Source organism: Lichenostomus cassidix, chromosome 12 (assembly GCF_008360975.1).
Source record: "Lichenostomus cassidix isolate B80296 chromosome 12, HeHo_3.0, whole genome shotgun sequence".
Classification (NCBI taxonomy): Eukaryota; Metazoa; Chordata; class Aves; order Passeriformes; family Meliphagidae; genus Lichenostomus; species Lichenostomus cassidix.
Genome location: NC_139493.1, coordinates 19,324,508 through 19,342,187, shown reverse-complemented (window position 1 = coordinate 19,342,187; position 17,680 = coordinate 19,324,508). Strand labels below are relative to the sequence as shown.

The 17,680-nt window shown below is 45.0% G+C and overlaps 1 protein-coding gene across 5 annotated transcripts in view; it reads right to left on the bottom strand.

The window, feature by feature from the left end:
* Positions 1–17,680, bottom strand: part of FBLN2 (fibulin 2) — a 100,992-nt gene extending 83,312 nt beyond the window's left edge. Inside the window, exons 1-2 of one of the 5 annotated variants that reach the window (XM_085073130.1) lie at positions 17,353–17,680; positions 16,884–17,151 (exon numbers count right to left, since the gene is read on the bottom strand). The gene's annotated coding sequence lies outside the window, so the exon portion shown is untranslated. Of the gene's footprint in view, positions 1–5,921; positions 6,024–16,413; positions 16,717–16,883; positions 17,152–17,352 lie in introns of those variants that run through there. The other 4 variants (XM_085073131.1, XM_085073135.1, XM_085073134.1 and 1 more) reach the window with 4 other exon arrangements.

Sequence of the window (17,680 nt, the reverse complement as noted above, 5' to 3'; positions counted from 1 at the left end):
CCTCCATGGACTGTAGACAAGAGCACATCTGTAGTATGGACTGGATGTACCATGAGGCTTATTGCCAATTATAAATTAATAAAATCCAGAAAAAGCAGGAGTGATCATTCCTTGGGAACAGTTTCCTCTCATATGATGATAAAAGAAAGCCTCTATCAGGGTTGTTACCAATTAAATTCTTTAGCTAAAGCAAAAAATTATTATTTTAATGGAGGAAAAACTAGAACACTTGGTTAAAATGTTCACATAGAAATGTTAATTACCACAGGCATTAAACAAATGGAAATCAAAGCCTACCATTTGTTGAGCACTTTAAAAAGTTTTAATGCAAAAAATGTGCTGGAAAGAAACCTTCAATTTTTTCTCATGAATGAAAGTAAATCCCTATAAATGAAGCTGCATCTATCATGCTGCTATTCAGTCAGCAGCTACAGATGTAATCCATCAATCCAAAGTGTTCCTGCATAAACTTTCCATAAAAGATAATGGAATTAATTTGGTTTGCTGGATACCAAACTGCAGAAAGAAACCTGCTCTGCTATTCCATCTCAGAGCCCATCATTCAGAGACAACAATAATGCCAGGTGGAGCTAACAGAAGTCACACTTGCACTACCTCCCATCTTCCACCTTGGATTTATCCTTCACAGATGCCCAAAGGCTATTAAGACTTGCCTAAGAGTTGAGAGTTGCTGAATGACTCCCAGGTTTGGAATCTAAATTGCCCCATGCCTCCCTGGCTGGGCACAAGGCTGAGGAGGTTTTTACTCTTCGGTATTCTGCAAGTCCTCGAGGTGATGGGACAGGTCAGGATCCCACACACACACCCAGCACACACACTCTGCCTGGCACCTTTTCCATCTGCTGTACCTGCACTTGATGCTGCCCAGGAAGATGCTGAGCTCCTACAGCCTCTGGATGTGGCAGAGAGGATCAGATGGGGAGCACTATCTATCTACTAGGAGCCCTATTTATCCTTCAAGAGATGCCAAGGCCAGGAATGCCACCTCATTCACTGAAGATTGGAATCTAGAGAAATGTTCCAGAGGAGGTATCATACCACGTATCTGGTTCTGTTCTTCAGTGATAAGACCTGTTCTCTTACGGGCAGTAAATTTATTTAGAACCAAGCTGAAGTAGTTTTGAACCTATTCAGAGGCCATCATAAAATGTGTGTGATTGCTACTTTGAAACTCATACAAGCAAAATATCTAGTATTAATTCTTGCAGAAAGGTTTCAACATAAAGAAACATGCAAATACACACATTTCTTGCAATTCCTGGAATCCTTTTGCTCTCTAAGGAAGGTGCACAACCCTTTTGCCTGCAGTAGATGTGGAATCCTGGATTGTGACTTTCTTCATTTTATATGGACCAGATCCAGACTGTCCAAGGTGTAACCTAATTTGGAGAACAATTTCTTGGAGATAGGAGCACTGGTTTTTTCTGTTTCTGTACAGAACCCCAAAGTGGCACACTCAGTTATAGTTTGCTGAGTGTCCAAATGCACTGAGACCGCTTCTGCCCTCAGATGCACTTGTGCAGTTCTTGTGTTCATAACAATTTGTGGTTCTGTACCATATTCAGCCTACAAACCAGAATGAGGTTGCTGCCAGAATGAGATTAGAAAAACAACTCTTGTTTATTTTGCAAATTATACACTACATTTTCTAATACCACAGGAAGACAGTGTGATCAGCTGAGTAAATGTACAACCCCATATTCTCGAATATTTTAAGTTACTGATCATCACTCAATACAAGTAAATCCATGATAACTTGCAACTACACGTGGAACATTCAAAATAGAAATCCCAGCAATCCAGATGATACTACATTAACAAAAAATGCTGACTGGATAATTTTATATGTTAACTTAGAGACGTGTGCCTAATCTAAACAAGAATACTTCTTTTCCTTAAACAACGTATTGGTTTTGTTGAACATACTAACCAAACAGTAAATTCAGTCTGATTTACATCACAACAAACAATACTCCACCTAAGGTGGCACTGACTAGTGTGCACAATTTGTTTGGTTTTGGGATATTAAAATACGTACTTATATTTTGGTCAATGATCTCCTGGAAGGGAAGGAAACCATTTTATTTTCCAGCTGAGGAAATCCTACAATTGTAAAGATAATTAATACAAGGGGAAATAAATAATTAGTACAACAGAAGAAGAATGAGGTCGTAGTCCCTCCTCCCACATTAGTTATGCACAGTCCAGCACATGGTGAAAAAGGAAAATTGAGATGGAAAAGTTACTAACATGAGAGATGATATACAGTCCCCCAAGAGCACAGAACATTTGGTATTTAAAACAACAAAGGTAAAAAAAAGAAGAAAAAGCAAACAACCAAGGAACGCGAAGGAAGTGCAAAGGGAGGTATTTCAGCTTTTCAGTCTCCTCTCAAATTCCCCTGTCAGTGCTCCCACAAATGCAGCCTCCGAGGCTGGGCTGAGGTGCAGCCGCCCGGCAGCAAGAGGCACCTGCAGAGAGCCTTCCTGTGGCACGACCCTGCCTCACCCCACCGTGATTGAAACACTCTGGCAGCCCAGTCAGACGTGCACACCCAGCTGACTGAGCCTGGAGGCTGGGACAGAGAGGAGTTTCACTAGATTTCAGTCATATGAAGTACATCAATTTTGCAGGCTCAATTCTAAAATCAAGCGGCTGACACCATGATCTTGAGTATCCAAAGTACAAAGAACAAGAACAGAACAAAGAGGTCCACAAATTTAAATTCTCATAAGATTGCAGGTGAGTTTAACTTAAGTTTTCTAACAGTCACCTTGCTGATGAGGTTCTCTACAGTCAGTGGAGGAGTGGGTGAAACTTCAGAGGGCAATTAATATTGCTGATAAACTGTTTGGGATGGATGGATGGATAGATGGATGGTCCCTTTGCTATGAGCTTTACCACAGAACTCCAGACTGGTTTGGCTTGGATGGCCCATCTCTTGTTCCAATCCCCTGCCATGGACAGGGACACCTTCCACTATCCCAGACTGCTCCAAGCAGCCTGTCCAACCTGGCCTTGGACACTTCCAAGGATGGAAAGTCCACAACTATGTACCATACAGAGACTTTACATGATTAATGACCTTATTTTTGGCTAGATAAAGCTCCAAAGCCTGTGATTTTTTTGCTTTGCAAAGGAGAACTCTATGCACAATACAAAATTTACAGAACTTAAGAAACACAAAAAAATTGAAGGGGATGTTCCTTCACCAAATCTGGACCACAATACTGCAAAGGCCAGGGAGGAGAAAGCAATCTTTCCCTTGGAAGTCAACTGGAAGAATACCAGCAGAGCCCTGAAAAAAATGATGGATTCCATCATTCTATCAGTTCCTGGTCGCCCAGAAGAATGGAGAAGGAAAAGTGGTGCAACTTCTCATAATCCTGCCAATCCTGTTTCGCTTACAAGACAAACTTCTATGAAGGGTGCAAGATGTGCACCATGATGGATTACCGTCAATAATCCTTTCAATAATGTGGACTTGGCTACATTACATGCAGGCATGATAAGGACTGCCAGGATCTGGGTTTTCATTGTTTCCATGCTATTTGCAGAGAGCCAGAGCTCTATAAATCAACATGACAGGACTTCATTGCATGGAGACACGATGAAGCCATAGCCCTTCTATCCAATAATAAATGTAATGTACTCTTGTTACACACAGGCTACTGTCAGTGTACACTGACCACTGCCTCCCAAGTCCTGACAAATGAGACTTCTTGTTTGGGATGTTTCATCAAAATGAGTGTTCACCTTTAAAATAATATTAAGCAGTATCTTTCCACATTACCTTGCAATCTGTCCTACCACCTCAGCCCACAGGCACTGTTTTTCCTTCAGTAGAAGATTTTGAGTTGTTTGACTTTATCTTGTTTACACAAATGCTATTCCTTTCTTACAGATGGATATGATCTGTTGAAGACCTGGAACATTTTATCCCACAGCAAAACTCATTCAAAAGTACCATCTGTTCTTCCTGCAGGGGCACGGTAATGCCAGAAACTGTTTAACATTCCATAAATTAAGACCATGTAATGGATAGTTCATTGTTAAAGGGAAGCAAGGAATCGTTTGGAACCTGATGACAGACATTTTGCTGGGGTTTTGCCTTAAAAATAGTATCCAGTGTATTATTTTTGGTTTGCTTTAAAAACTTCATATTCAACATTAAACTGCAAAGGTGGGTCACTATGTAACCTCAACGTCTGGCTTTATCCCCACTTCCAGCAGGATCCTTTGTAATAACTTCAGGGAGAGGTTTGGAGTGGGCCACTGGGTTATAACAAATTCACTGCAACACCAAATTCTGTTCTCCTTTCCCCTGGTGTGTATCTGTTGTATCTGCAGGATGCACTTCCTAAGAGAACAGAATTCAATCTTCAAGTTTAAGATTAAGATATGTCTTATTTTATAGATGCTACATTTACTACACTCACACACAGCTCCCCACTCTGCCTTTTACTTACTGGTAAGAAACCCCAGCCAGAAACAAACTGCCATTTGCTATTCATTTCTACACCCCAATGCTAAGAGGTTTAATCAATGAAAAGGCTGGACATGAAGTCCTGCTCTGAGTATGTATCATCTGAATCAACACTAAAACAGCCTTCATTTGCCATTCATACAAGAAAACCACAGAATAAAGAGGAGGAAAAAAAAAAAAAGATCTACAGCAAAAAGCCCAAAACACACACAAAAGAAATCAATAGTGCTTAATTGGAAAAAAATGTCCCTGTAGAACCCTGCCACCAAGAGTGGGACACAGTGGCCCCATGCCCGGTTCCCAGGGTGTCCCGGGGCCAGGCAGTGCTCCCGGACACACAGCCCCTGTCCCCCTGTCCCCTGTCCCCGCAGGGCTGGGGCAGCTGGGCTCCAGCAAATCCACGCAACTCACACTCCGCGGAGCAGGAACCCACCCCAGACCGGCATGTTTGAAACCCTCAGTGACACAAACCAGCACACAGCACTTGCACGCTCCCAGGGATAGGAATGATCATCTCAAAACTCAGTTATTTAAGCCCAAAAAGTCGTCATTTAAGAGCTTGTATGTAAGTGTACATAATTATTACCATCTCTTTAGGAAGCTCTCATACTGCTATAATAAAATCCGCAGAAGCAAAGCACTTTTAGCCCAGCCATTCCTAATCCCAGAGACAATGCCTATATTTTTTCCATCACATCAGATCCTGAACGGTGGGGGAAGGGAGGAGTGTGAGGAGAGGGGGAAATGCAACTTGAGAAGTGGTAAGTGTGTCAAAATCTAAATTACTTGGAGATATTTTGCAGCACAATCCTCCTTTATGCCTGGGCAGCTTGGTTCATATGGCTCACATTCAGCCTGTCACAGTGAATCATTGCTACTCCTTGACTTACATTAACAAAAACAAACCTAACTTTCGCTCCAGCCTGTGAGGTAAAACTTTGAATTCCCAGTCAAAAGGCCAGAAGTGGCATTAAAAATAATTGTTTTTGTAAGAAGCTCTCTGTGAGGAGAAAACAAAATAAAAAAATAAAAAAAAGCCCATGAAGATCTGACTAATAGCACAAACACATGTGTTGCTTATGGAGTATTTTGCAAAAAAAGCAAAAAGCTTTGTCCACGAGCTGAGTAGACCCAGCTTTAGCAGCTTTAACTAACAAAGCAAACCCACCCCTCTCTACTTAAGTCTTTAAACTGCATCAAACTGAAGATATTTAACAAGAGCTTTAGAGCCTGATGAACAGTTAAAAAGTAAATCCAGAAAACAAAGTACAAAAATCAAAGTGAAACCCAGCCAGATATAATCTTTGCAACTAGCAGAACACAAGGCACAAAGCAAAGCCAGCACTCCAAGTTATTTTACACTTCTCCCAGCAAATTTGCAACAAATGTCCAGTTAGGAAAGATTTCTGCTGACCTGTGTATGAGCAGCAATGCAGATGTGGCGAGTTCTCCTGTCACCTTTTGTTCCCAGCCATGTCAGCTGTGCTCTGCTCCAAGTGCTGCTCACACTCCCAAATCCCCTTTTCCAGCTCTATCTTAGGAACTGCCCAGATTTTGTAGTGTAATCTGAGCAGGGAAGTACCATGTGCCTATGATATGGTTAATTCACTTTTTACCCCCTGCAATGCTTAAGGAAGCTGCTTCACATTTCAAAGCTGAGCCTAGGGCTGCCTGACCCAGGTACAGCGAGGGCAGTGCTGGGGCTGCCCCCTCCACCCCAATGGGGCCTTAAAAAAGGTCATCCCCCCCCCCACCAAACCCCAGGGGGGATTCAAGGGGCTGCCAAGGCCCTTGTCTCCCTTCCCCTGGGTATCTGGTGCAGAAGGAACTGCAGTCCCAACACAGAAGGGGCCACCCCTCCTTGCTGAGGGCCACCACCATCCCCATGGCCAGTGCCAAGGCTCTTCACCAGGGTAGCTCTGGTGAGACCCCTCAAGACCCAGCAAAGCCCTGGGCATACGGTCTGGGATCTTTGGCAATGAAGATGTTACACAGGTTGGGCTGGAAGAGTCCCATCCGTTCCTTTCCAGTGTTGCCATCAGCTAAGTGAGAAACAATCTCCAAAAACCAAGCTTCTAAACCTTGTCAATTAATTCTTCTGTTAACGTTCTTCTGTTATTGATCTACTTCTGGTTTGGATTTGCAATTATCATCATGCCTGACAAGAACACTACACTTCAGAGAAGAAGGAAATGCCTCCTATTCCCAAATTCTGCACAGAGAATTAAACCAGTTGTGAAGCTGCCAAGTACAAATGCACCAGAGAAGGTGCAGAGGAGAAGAGGGAGAATAGTCCTCAAATCCTGTCACTGCTGCTTGTCCAGCCCCAGCCCCACATACAGGTACTAAACACTGTGCATAAACCCCAGGTGACAACCAGCACCAACCTGGTACAGGCATTTCCTGAAAGCTAGTCTTGAAAAGGGTAAAGTGCACACTGACAATGGTTGTGCTACTCCCCGACTTTCGTGAAAGCAAATTCCTCGTAGTCCCTATGTCAATATTGTCAATGACCCAAACACTGCTAAATCAAGTCAGGGAGGCTGAGGGAGCCCCACCTGGCAAGGAGATGGGAGGTCCCTGTTACTCTCTCCGCCAGCCCTGGGTGGATGGGGGGAGCAGCTATAGCTGCTTTTAAACAGCCAAGAGAGGGCCCCTAAAAGAGATTAAAGGGAAGAAACAGTCAGGGATCTCAGAAAAGGAAAGATGCAAGACAAAAAGATGGCAGAAAATAAAAAACCTTCGGGGGAACTTTAACTCTTGGCCAGAAGAGAGCAAAGCAATTTCATGTAAGGAACCTGCTTTTTAAATTCTTGCCTTTGTATTTAACACCTACTAATACCTTGTGTGGGATTCCTAACAACTGCATTCTGCATCTGTGGAGTTTTCCTGTCTTCAAACTCTTGACCTTTATTCCAAAACAAAGGTGAGAGCTCTATCTTCCCTGTTGCATAATTTATGAAAGCCAGTTATGTTTGAAATTAGTATGTGGGTAAGGTAAAACTTGGAATAATGTAATGGACTATTTCAGAGAAAAATATATGTTCTTCAAGGATGAATTCAACATTCCAGGTCAGAAATCTGATCTTGATCAGCTATAATGACAATTGCTTACAAAAAAAAAGCAACAAAAAGAAAGTGAAGCGACCTTAAAGGTTAGGAATTGAGGCCAACAGCCGTCTCTCTTGATGGCTGTCTTAATATCACAGAATCCCAGAATGGTTTGAGTTGGAAGAAACCTTAAAGCTCATCCAGTGCCATCCCCTGCCATGGGCAGGGACACCTTCCACTATCCCAGGTTGCTCCAAGCCCCATCTAACCTGGCCTTGGACACTTCCAGGGATCCAGGGGCAGCCACAGCTTCTCTGGGCACCCTGTGCCAGGGCCTCGCTGTAAAAAATCCACAACTTGCACCTCTGCCAGGCCCAGGCACCATGTCTTCTGCACTCCAGCAGCACTCCACGGTCCTCACTTCATCACCATGGGAGTCCAGGTGCCCCATCCCTGGCTCATGTCAGTGACCCCAGACTTCTGTGCCCCCCAAGCCCTCCAGGTGAGGCCAGGCGGGGGCTGCACAGCCAGGGCAGGGCACAGCTTGCTGCAGGGAGACAGCCCTTCACTGCTTAATTTCCTTAGCCTGTAGAACAGGCTCTAATTTGCTGAAATGATGATTAATCAAATCTTATTTTTCTCTAAGGCAGCTAATGAACAGCCAATTAAGTGTCTCAGTGCTTCTGAAATAACAAAGGAATACTCCTGGAGTGACAACTACCAGCTATTTAACAGCACAGGAATCGAAGTGGAAGCTAGCCTGGCTGGAAGGGCAGGAGGTGTGTGACTGCAAAGTTCTGTCACCCACATCATCCCAAAGCCACTTTTTTTTTTCCACTTCAGATCACCACCATCACCCCATCCTCACTGCTTTCTCCCAGGCCTTTGTGCCCACTGCTGCTCCCCACAGCAGTAAATGTAAATGGTGTGGAGGGCAGGGAACCCTCGTGGTGCCACAGAGCCAGGGCACTGGGATGGGGTGCCCAGGGGACAGGGGACCCCGTGGCACCCACATCCAGCTGGAGGAGCTGGGCACCCACAGTCTGCCAGCTCCATAGGGCAGTGACTGCCTTTCTTGCAGTTCAGTTCATATCCTTTCCAGACTCCAAACAAATCCATGAATGCTTTGTTTTGATCATATAAATCAGGGTAAGATTAAAATACATAAACACAATGTAGCGCAGTACCCAAAAAGCAAGGAATGACATTTTTAAAAGAATCCATAATCTTGTTTTTTGAAGTATTTCTTCAGTGGGAATTGTGTTGGAGCAAAGAATGCAAAACTTAGAAGCTTCCAAGAGGGGGTCATGTGAAATTACTCTATTTCAAGATTTTTCCAAATCACTAACATTTTGATTCTGAATGTATTTGTAAGAATCTGCCAAAAAAGCATCAAACCAGTCAATTTTTTTTGCAGTTTGTAACTGTCTCCTTTTTTTCCAGGTCTTAAAAAATGTTTTTGTAGAGAACTTATGTCATTCCTGTAGAAACTTCTGCAATCCACAATGACATTGCATATTTTTTTCAAGTAAAAAGCAAGCCTCCCAATAAAGAACAAAGAACATCCTTTGTTTCAGACAAGGAATTTCAGGAGAAACCACAAAATGTTCAAGCAAAACATGAAACATTTTATTTTCCACCCATTTTGCCAACAGTCCAAGTTTTCCCATACTTCTAATATCAGTGTCATTAAGGAGGGAAGGGGACAGGAGGCAGGTCAGATGGATGACAGTCACTGCAACTTAAAACCTGTTAATTAAATAAAGATGATAACAGGATGTTTTGTAGAAAGCATTTTTCTTCTTTAACTTAACTTTTTAATGAGGAAACAAGACCTGCTTAATTTACCCATCAGGAAAAAACAGCATTGAGGAAAAACTAGAAACTATTACTTGTGTTATTACAGAAACCCTGGGCTCTGCTCCTGAGAACACCCAGATCTGCACTCATCCTAATCACCAACATGAGTGTCATGTCCTTTGTTAAGGCCCAGACATTACCAATGGCAGATGTTATTTAGGCTCTTTAAATGAGTTTTAGAAAGGTAGGCTTAAAACCAAATGGAAACATTACATTTTGAAGCCAGTGGAGATTATTTGAAACACACTCATGCTTGCCTGACACAGTTCACTGCTTGTTTTCATAGAATGGTTTGGGTTGGAAGGGACCGTAAAGATCATCCAGATCCAACATAATTATCTAGTTCCAGTTCCCAGTTAGTGGGATTTTTCCCAGTGCCACAACTGTGGCAGCACATGGAACCTTAGCTCCGTGTTAAGAATGCCACAATGCCCAGCACTCCACAAACACACAACCGATGCTATTAATACCCTCAGAGACAAGCAGCCCCAAACTACAGAAATGCAATCAAGAATTAAATACATGAGCTGCCTGGTCTAGATACACGCTTCACCTTCATGGCAAACATGAGAATATGCTGATTTATTTTTTTCATTCATTACAGAAGGAGAGATTTTAGTAAATTTAACTATACCCCAGTCAGTTTCCTTCTTGATTACTAGCATCTTAGTTCAGTCTATTTAAGTGCAGGAATAGAAGTGATGCACTCAAGTTAACCTGTTTGCCCAGACTGGAGAGACATTATTAAATGTTCTTGTTCTTTTACACATCCTAAATATTCAGACACTTGCAGCACCCCAGGGTATAGTGTGTTATGTCAACACCTTGAGAAGAATGCAAACATCTTAATAAAAGCGAGGAGAGATTGCTTATCGTGCACTCTTGCTGTTAACATCTGCATTTTACAAAAGCTCACGAATTATTACACACACTTTCCACAGCACATACCCTCCTGGATATGCAGGCAGCCATGCCAGGAGCCAAACAGCATGTCAGAAAGCAGACTGCAGTTTTGGTTTTACTCTAAAGGCAAATGAGTGTTTCAGAACATTCTGAAGTTCCCCTGAGCAAAGCCAGTTACTCTACTTACTAGTTCAGAACTGAGGGGCAAATCTCCCAAATCAATCTGCTCTGTATTAAACTATATCATTTCCAAATAGCCATCCAAGGTTTACACATTAATCATACCCAAGATCATATGTTCAAGATCATCAGACTGTATGTTGTATTGATTGTATGACAGAGCTTCATGCATGAGGCAGACTAAATTAGAATAGGAAAACATGACATGCTACCTAATATAAGTGTTCTGATTATAAAAAGTGATTAAATAAAAATTAGCCTGGAAGAGCCACTGGGCCAAACTCAGCTGCTCAGTCCAAGAAGTTCTCTTCATTAACGACTTCTCTGGGCTGTGGCTGCCCTGGTGCCAGTCCCTGCCCTGGATGGTGCTGCTGAGGTGACCAGCAGCCTGTCCTCACACTAGCCCAGCTCCTTCAGGTGTGGCTGGTAGAGCAGCCTCTCAGTCCTCCCTGATTCACTTCAGGAAGGAAAAACCCAAAAGGCAACAGGATTATCTTCAATAGTCTAATTAGTGGCTGGAGATAATCCACTTGGTTTTGTCTAAAGCAAATTAGGAAGTGCTTGTGGGAACTGTGCAGGGGCAGTGACCAGCATGGCCCATAGCAGGGGAGGTCTGGCAGTGGTCAGTGAGGTCAGATATCTGCCCAAGCTGCCCAACCTTGACCCCAGGCTCACAGGGTTTCGGGAGGTGCACACCACGTTCAATAACTCTGCCCAGCAGAGCTGTTACCATCATCGGCCAACCCCATTTAAAGCCAGAAATACACTTAGCAAGGCAAAACTAGATTAAAAATAAAACAAAATTGGGCTTTGCTATCAAAACTAAAATCTGGCAGCCTGTTCTCATGCAAAATCCTTCACAAGTGATACATTTGTGGAAGACAGCTGGAATAAATCCATGACATTTAATGACATACTAAAAGCAAACCTTGAACAAACAACTTTAAATCATTTGAAATACTACTGTGAATAGATCAAACTTTGCAGTGCTCACATGTTACAATAATTAAACATTTCTAAACAGTGGAGTTTAATTATTTTAAAAAATTATTTGCAGAAGTGGGGTTTTTTCCCCATTCCAGACTCATAAAGTAGTACTCTCCTGTGAAAAGTTTTCACTTCAGAGTTTTAAATGTATTCTCTCATTCTGATCTGATTCATGATGCCAGCAAAAGAGTTTTTCCAGCTTCCACCTTAAATTTTTTTATAAGTAACCTGGCCTCCAAAGCCCAGAGCACAGCACAGAGAAGCAACAGTCCTAGAAATTGTTCCAATGAGATTGTCACAGAAACTCAGACAACAAACTGCCTTGTAATTTAAATGGGAATTTAGATCCCATAGGCACCCCCCTAAACCTCTGTCCATGCATATCCAGTATCATCCTAAATAGTTCACAAATCCTCAGGCAGAAGAACTGGTGTGTCCTTCACGGGTAAAATAGCTGTTCAATGAGAACCAGAGAGATGCCCTGAAGGATTTCAGTTGGCCCCACCCAATGAGCACCAGTGACCCGCAGAATTTCCCAGAAGGAACAGCTATGAGCTGGAGCACAGGTACCAACCTGAGATGATTTAGGACAGCACAAACAGAGTGTAAGGGGCACATCTTAAGCTAATCCTGGACAAACGGCCCGGCTCTCATTTACGTAAAGCCTGGGAGACACACAGATGGTGTCTCCTGGCCGTGGCTAGAGCAGGAGTTGGCTGAGGACCAGCAGCTGGCTGGTAGTCCCCCACATGTCTGGCAGGAGGGACAGAGGGAACATTCATTGTGCTAGTGCAGACTCAGCTAATTTAACTCAAAAACAAAGGTGGTTTGAGCTAACCTGGCTGGATTTGCAGTGAGGTGGATTAAGAACACCCATAAGACCCCTTCTGCCAGCTCTGGTGAGGATATAATCTTTGCTGGTTCTCTTTTCTATTTCCAAAATGTCATGTATGCCTGCCTGAGGAATTGCTTTCTCTCTCTCCCTCCATCACCAGTCTAGACTAAACTGCATTAAGATCCCTTTTCGACTTACGTGTACAGGTGTAAGGGGTTAGAAGTTTCCAAAAGGTTTTGTGGATACAGGAAAAAATGAGCTCCTTGTCTCCAAAGTATTCTCACTGAATAGAGTCAGGAGCAAAAACCAGAACTAAACTACAAGAAGTTTCATGCCAAGGATCACAAAAAAAAAAAAACCTAAAAAAAATTAATTCCTACCAAAATAGGCGGAAAGTCTGTGAGATGTGGAGGGGCACTTCCTCAGCCTTCATGTCACACAAAGGAGTGTGTGACGTACTTGTTGGTGGCTTTTCCTCTCGGGGGTGCCCCGAGCCCAGCCCCAGAGGCAGCTGGCTGTCCGTGCAGCTGTGCCACGCTGGGGACGCTGCTGTGCTTCCCACGCTCCTGCCTCTGCCCCGTCTCTCCAACACCGGATTCCTGGCACCGATCAGGACGGCTCGGCACTCACTGCCTGCCTTCATTCATAAAAAGGAGACCACACTGATGAAAGCCACAGGCTCCACTGCACCCAGCAAAAAATGTCAGTGACATCTCCTGCCCAAACATTGACTTCCCCAGCCGGCCCAACGCAGGGAGTCGGGAGGTCACATCTGGACGGTGAAGTCAGTGGATCAGTGACAGAGCTTAAACTTCTCCCTGATTCTGGATCCAATCCACAGAGCTCGTTAGCAAACAAGACAGACAGGAATGTATGTCTGCCTTAATGCAAACCAAGAGATGTAATTAACAGCTTAATTTTCATGAATAACAGGACAGGTTTATAACACACAATGATGAAAAGGTAGCTCCAAGGGTCTGGTCTTGCTCTGGTCATGTTCAGGAGGAGGAGGAGTGGCCAGGCCACAAGTGAGCTGCATTTCTTCATACCTAAGCCAAATATGTTTGTTTCAAAATTATGATTTCTAACAAAAAGACCACAATAACATAAGCAGAAGAAAACAAACCACTTTTTAGAAAGCCCCTTTCCCAGTCTCTTTTGTTTAACTCCTGATCTATATGAACATGGAATTGGAAAGGACTTCTTGGGATATTAAATGCAGGCCACTGTTATTAAAGGCAACATGTCACTTCCAGCAGAAAGAAAGGTTAATGTTATGCCAATGAGCTGGAAGGAAATCCAAATTTTTAATGCAAGAGAATGGGGGGAAAAGCTAAACAAAAGTGAATGCATGAGCACATATCACGAGATCAGGGCCTTACTCTAAACATATGGGCTGGTGGCACATCGAAGAGTAGATAAGAAGCAGAATAATTAATAGTCAAGGTTCCTTCTGTCACTAGGGATCTGCATACAACTAAGAAAAACACCTCAGCACACTTAGCCCTGGGACAGAGGAGGAAGGGGAGCTCCCAGGGCACTGTGAGGCCACTTGAGATCACAGTGGCCCCAAGGTCAAAGGCTCATGGAAGAGGCAACCAGGCCCCAGCTAGCAGCACTCTGGTTTCTTCTCCTGAACAGACAGAAGGCAGCTGTAGGAAAGCATGTGCCCACTGTAAGTCTTTCAGCAACCACCAAAATCTCTGGAGAATTTAAGAGACACTATTTTGTCAGAAGAAGTTAAATTCCATCTTGTACCCACAAACTATGGGAAGAAATTTCTAGGCATGAAAACATTTCCAAAGAACAGTTTGAAAGAGAAGAATAACCCTGTAAACATTTGTCATCTCCTGGAATTAAGGAAAGCAAGCAGCAGAGAGAGGCACGGTTGGCAGGAGGCTTGGTTTGGTTTACATGGGATGCAAAATCTAAGGGCACAGGAATGATGGGGAAGAACAGCCAAGGTCACTTCCATGCAGCCTTTGAGAACTGAGAGACTACACACTACAGCAATGACAGCAACAGGAGCCCTTAGAGGTTCCAGTATACAGAGAAAAGGCACAAAAAGCATGGGGTGAAAGCAGGTCATATGCTGGAGAAGGGCTGTAACTACTCTGCTCCTGCAAATCCAGAGGAAGGGACATCCACTGGATGGAGTGCTGGAGGGGTTCTGGCAGCATGGAAACACCCCAGCCATGTCCCCTCCTGCTACTGAGGAACTGTCCAGCAAAACAAGTTCCAGATAGTGTAACACCAGGACTCCATCCCAGAGACAGCACTGGAGAAGATGCCATTTCCTCACTGTGCTGCTGCTCCATTACAATCTACCACCTGAGTCCCCAAAAACCAGCCTGGGGTGCCTGGTGGGCTCCATCTTACACACATGCAGGAGTAAAGCTACACTCAGGAGCACTCTGGTGAGGCCTCCTGTGAGCTCACAAGCCTCTTCCAATGGGCCAACTGATCCTCAGCCATGTTCACCTAACCAGCCTTCAGGTTCAGCCTGCAGGTTGTTGTTGCTCTCCCACAAGGTCACGCTCCAGTGGGACAGAAGGAGCTTTGGAATGTCATCTTTAATGCCACGAAGCACTGTAGGACTCTATGCCTATCGTCAGCTCTCAAAGGCACCTACACTCAGTGCACAAAATTGCAAAATACCATTTCTTCCAGCTTCAAGTAGATCAGATAAATTTAGAAGTGTACAACATCACATGATCATCTAATGCAACTGAAAAGGTGTTAAAGTAGATAGATGGACAGGCAGATGGAAAGAAAAGAGTGAGAGATCTCTTCAATCACAAACTGATTTAAATTAAAACATATATCCTAGTATTTATATACACTGCAAGGCTACTGTTTTACTTATTTATCCCAGTATCACTTGCAGAGTAGTTTGATGCAGTGTGCTCAGCCCAACAGTCCCACAGAAGTGAGATCCCTGAGGAGCTACCATGGCTGAAGAACTCCATGGCTTTGCCATCAGTTTTTTGTCTTTAGTGGAGAAGTTAAAGCTCCAGCCACTACACTAAACCCAAAAAATCCTGCTCAGAGCATTGCCTTCGTGACAGAATACATTGATGCAATTAAAATACCATGGCTCTTGAAGAGTAAGGCAGCACTGGGAAAGGTTTGCCAACAAAGCAATGCCAATTAAGAGTGTGATTTTTGGATGATATTTTTAGGCCAACATCAGCCCTATTAGTGCTGGTATAACTGTCTTCAAAGAGATTTTGAAGGCCCAGCTGACTCCACTTGGGAAAAAAAACAGTTAAAAGACTGGGTTTTGGCCTCTATAGGCTCCATTTTGTCATTAGGGGGAAATCTTTCATAATAAAACTAATTTCATCCATTCCACTAATAAGGGTGGTTCGTGTCCAGAATCTTGTCAGATAATTTTACACCCTGTACACCATGAGGTGCGGTTTTTGTTGTTAAATGACATCTAGCCAAGTTACAAGTCAAAGGGATGTGCCTATAGCTTCTGTCCACAACTGAAAGGACCAGGATGCCCAAAGAAAGATGTGTCATGAGGAGGAGCAGGAAAGAACTCAGACGCTGATGGCCACTTAGAAAACTGCACACACACACTCCCAAACACCACCCATCTACTCATCACCTATGGGTGCAAGGAAACCTAACTCCAGGCTAATATAACTTGGCAGTAACAGCAGCTTTTCTTTCCAAAGAAAACCAAACGTTTAGAGAGAAAATTCGATACCAGCGTGGCACACATGAGCTCAAAGGCCCTTCCTGCAGGTGTTACAGACCATGGTGCCCAAACCCTCCTCCTCTGACCTCACTCCCCGCGGGCGGCTCAGCTCGGGGCGACCGACAGGCTCCTGCACAAACCTTTGAGCGACAAGGGGAAGAGATAAGGTGAGGAGAGGCATGGGGGCAGAGAAACGGCTGGCTTTTGCTCAGCCCTCAACACGCTGTGAGTGATTCTGCAGCCGGGAGCTCGATTTCTCCACTGATCCTACAAACCTGGTCTCCCAAACGTCCCCAGCACATCCCTCCCAGTCCCCCAAAACCGCCCCGGCACAGCCCCCGGTCCATTTAAATGCTGCTCACTCCAGAAATCCAAGCATACCAGCAAAAGCAGGCAGAGAGCACTTTTCTTAGCTATGCCATATACTTTCTCCTCTTCCTCTCAAACTTCCCATTGGTTTTCCATCGGCTCACGGGAGGCGAGCAAGCCTGTACAACTTGGTGAACGCGTTTATGGAACAATCTGGCCAGCTTTCCCCTCAACGCCAAATGACATTTGCTTTGCAAACACTCCCACCGCCCCGCGGGCTGCTCTCGCCTCCACCCAGGGAGTTGTTTTCAATAAAACAACAGCTCTGAAACATCTACAGCAACTTTTTTTCTTTGACAATTTGCCACTTTCAAACCAACAGAAAAAATAAAAAGGAGAAAGAGGAACAGCGCAAGGAAATATCCACGTATTTGTCCCGGTAGCCGGGAGAGGGCTTTGGCTCGCGTCCCCAGCAGCGAGGGGCCGCGGCGGGCCCGGGACCCGCGCTCGGAGCTCCGCACCCGCGCTGCCGCCGCACTTACCCGGCCGCCGCCGCGCTGCTCCGCTCCGCTCCACTCCGCGGGGAAGGGGCCGCGGGACCCCGGGAGCCAGAGGGAGGGGCCGGAAAGCTGCGGCGGGGCCGAGCGGCGGCGGGGGGTTTGTCAAACCTGACACCGGGGCTGTCGCGGCCGAGCGGGACGCGAGCCCCGCCGCCCCGGGCAGCCGGACACACCGGAATAATGAGATGGGCTGCTTTGGGAGGCTCACGTGGACGGGAGCAGCCCGCAGCTGAGCTCCTGCGGACCGCAGCTACAAAGGGAGAGGAAAGAGCCGGGGGTAAGAGGTGAGCGCCGCGCCTGCCCTGGAGCCGAGGGGCCTCACCTCCGGGCTCTGCCCAGGTTAACCCCACTCTGTCGTTCAAAGGTGGCTTCGAAATGGTACTAAGAAGGGCTTTTCAATTTCTTTTTGTCCCACAGCTGCTTACTGAGGTCTAAGTAGCCCCAAACTTACCGTGCCGTAAGCCTTCAGGGAAGCATTTGATGAAAGGATCCCGATCTGTTCATCGAGAGGCTCCGGTTGTTGTACGACAATAGCGACTGTTTATAGAAGCCCATCCTGGGATAACTTAGAGACAAGTCCCTGGGACGAACGAAGTCCCTGCAACAAACACTATGTCATCGGGAAAACATCCCTCCTCAGAGGGTCTCAGGAACAACCCCGGGTGCTGCTCCCCGCCAGACTGTGAGCTGTGCGTGTGAGCTCAGGGGCTCAGTCCAAGGGAGCCCCTTGCTCTGGGTGGAGAGCTCTGAGACCTCTCTTTGGGCACCAGGCTCAGCTT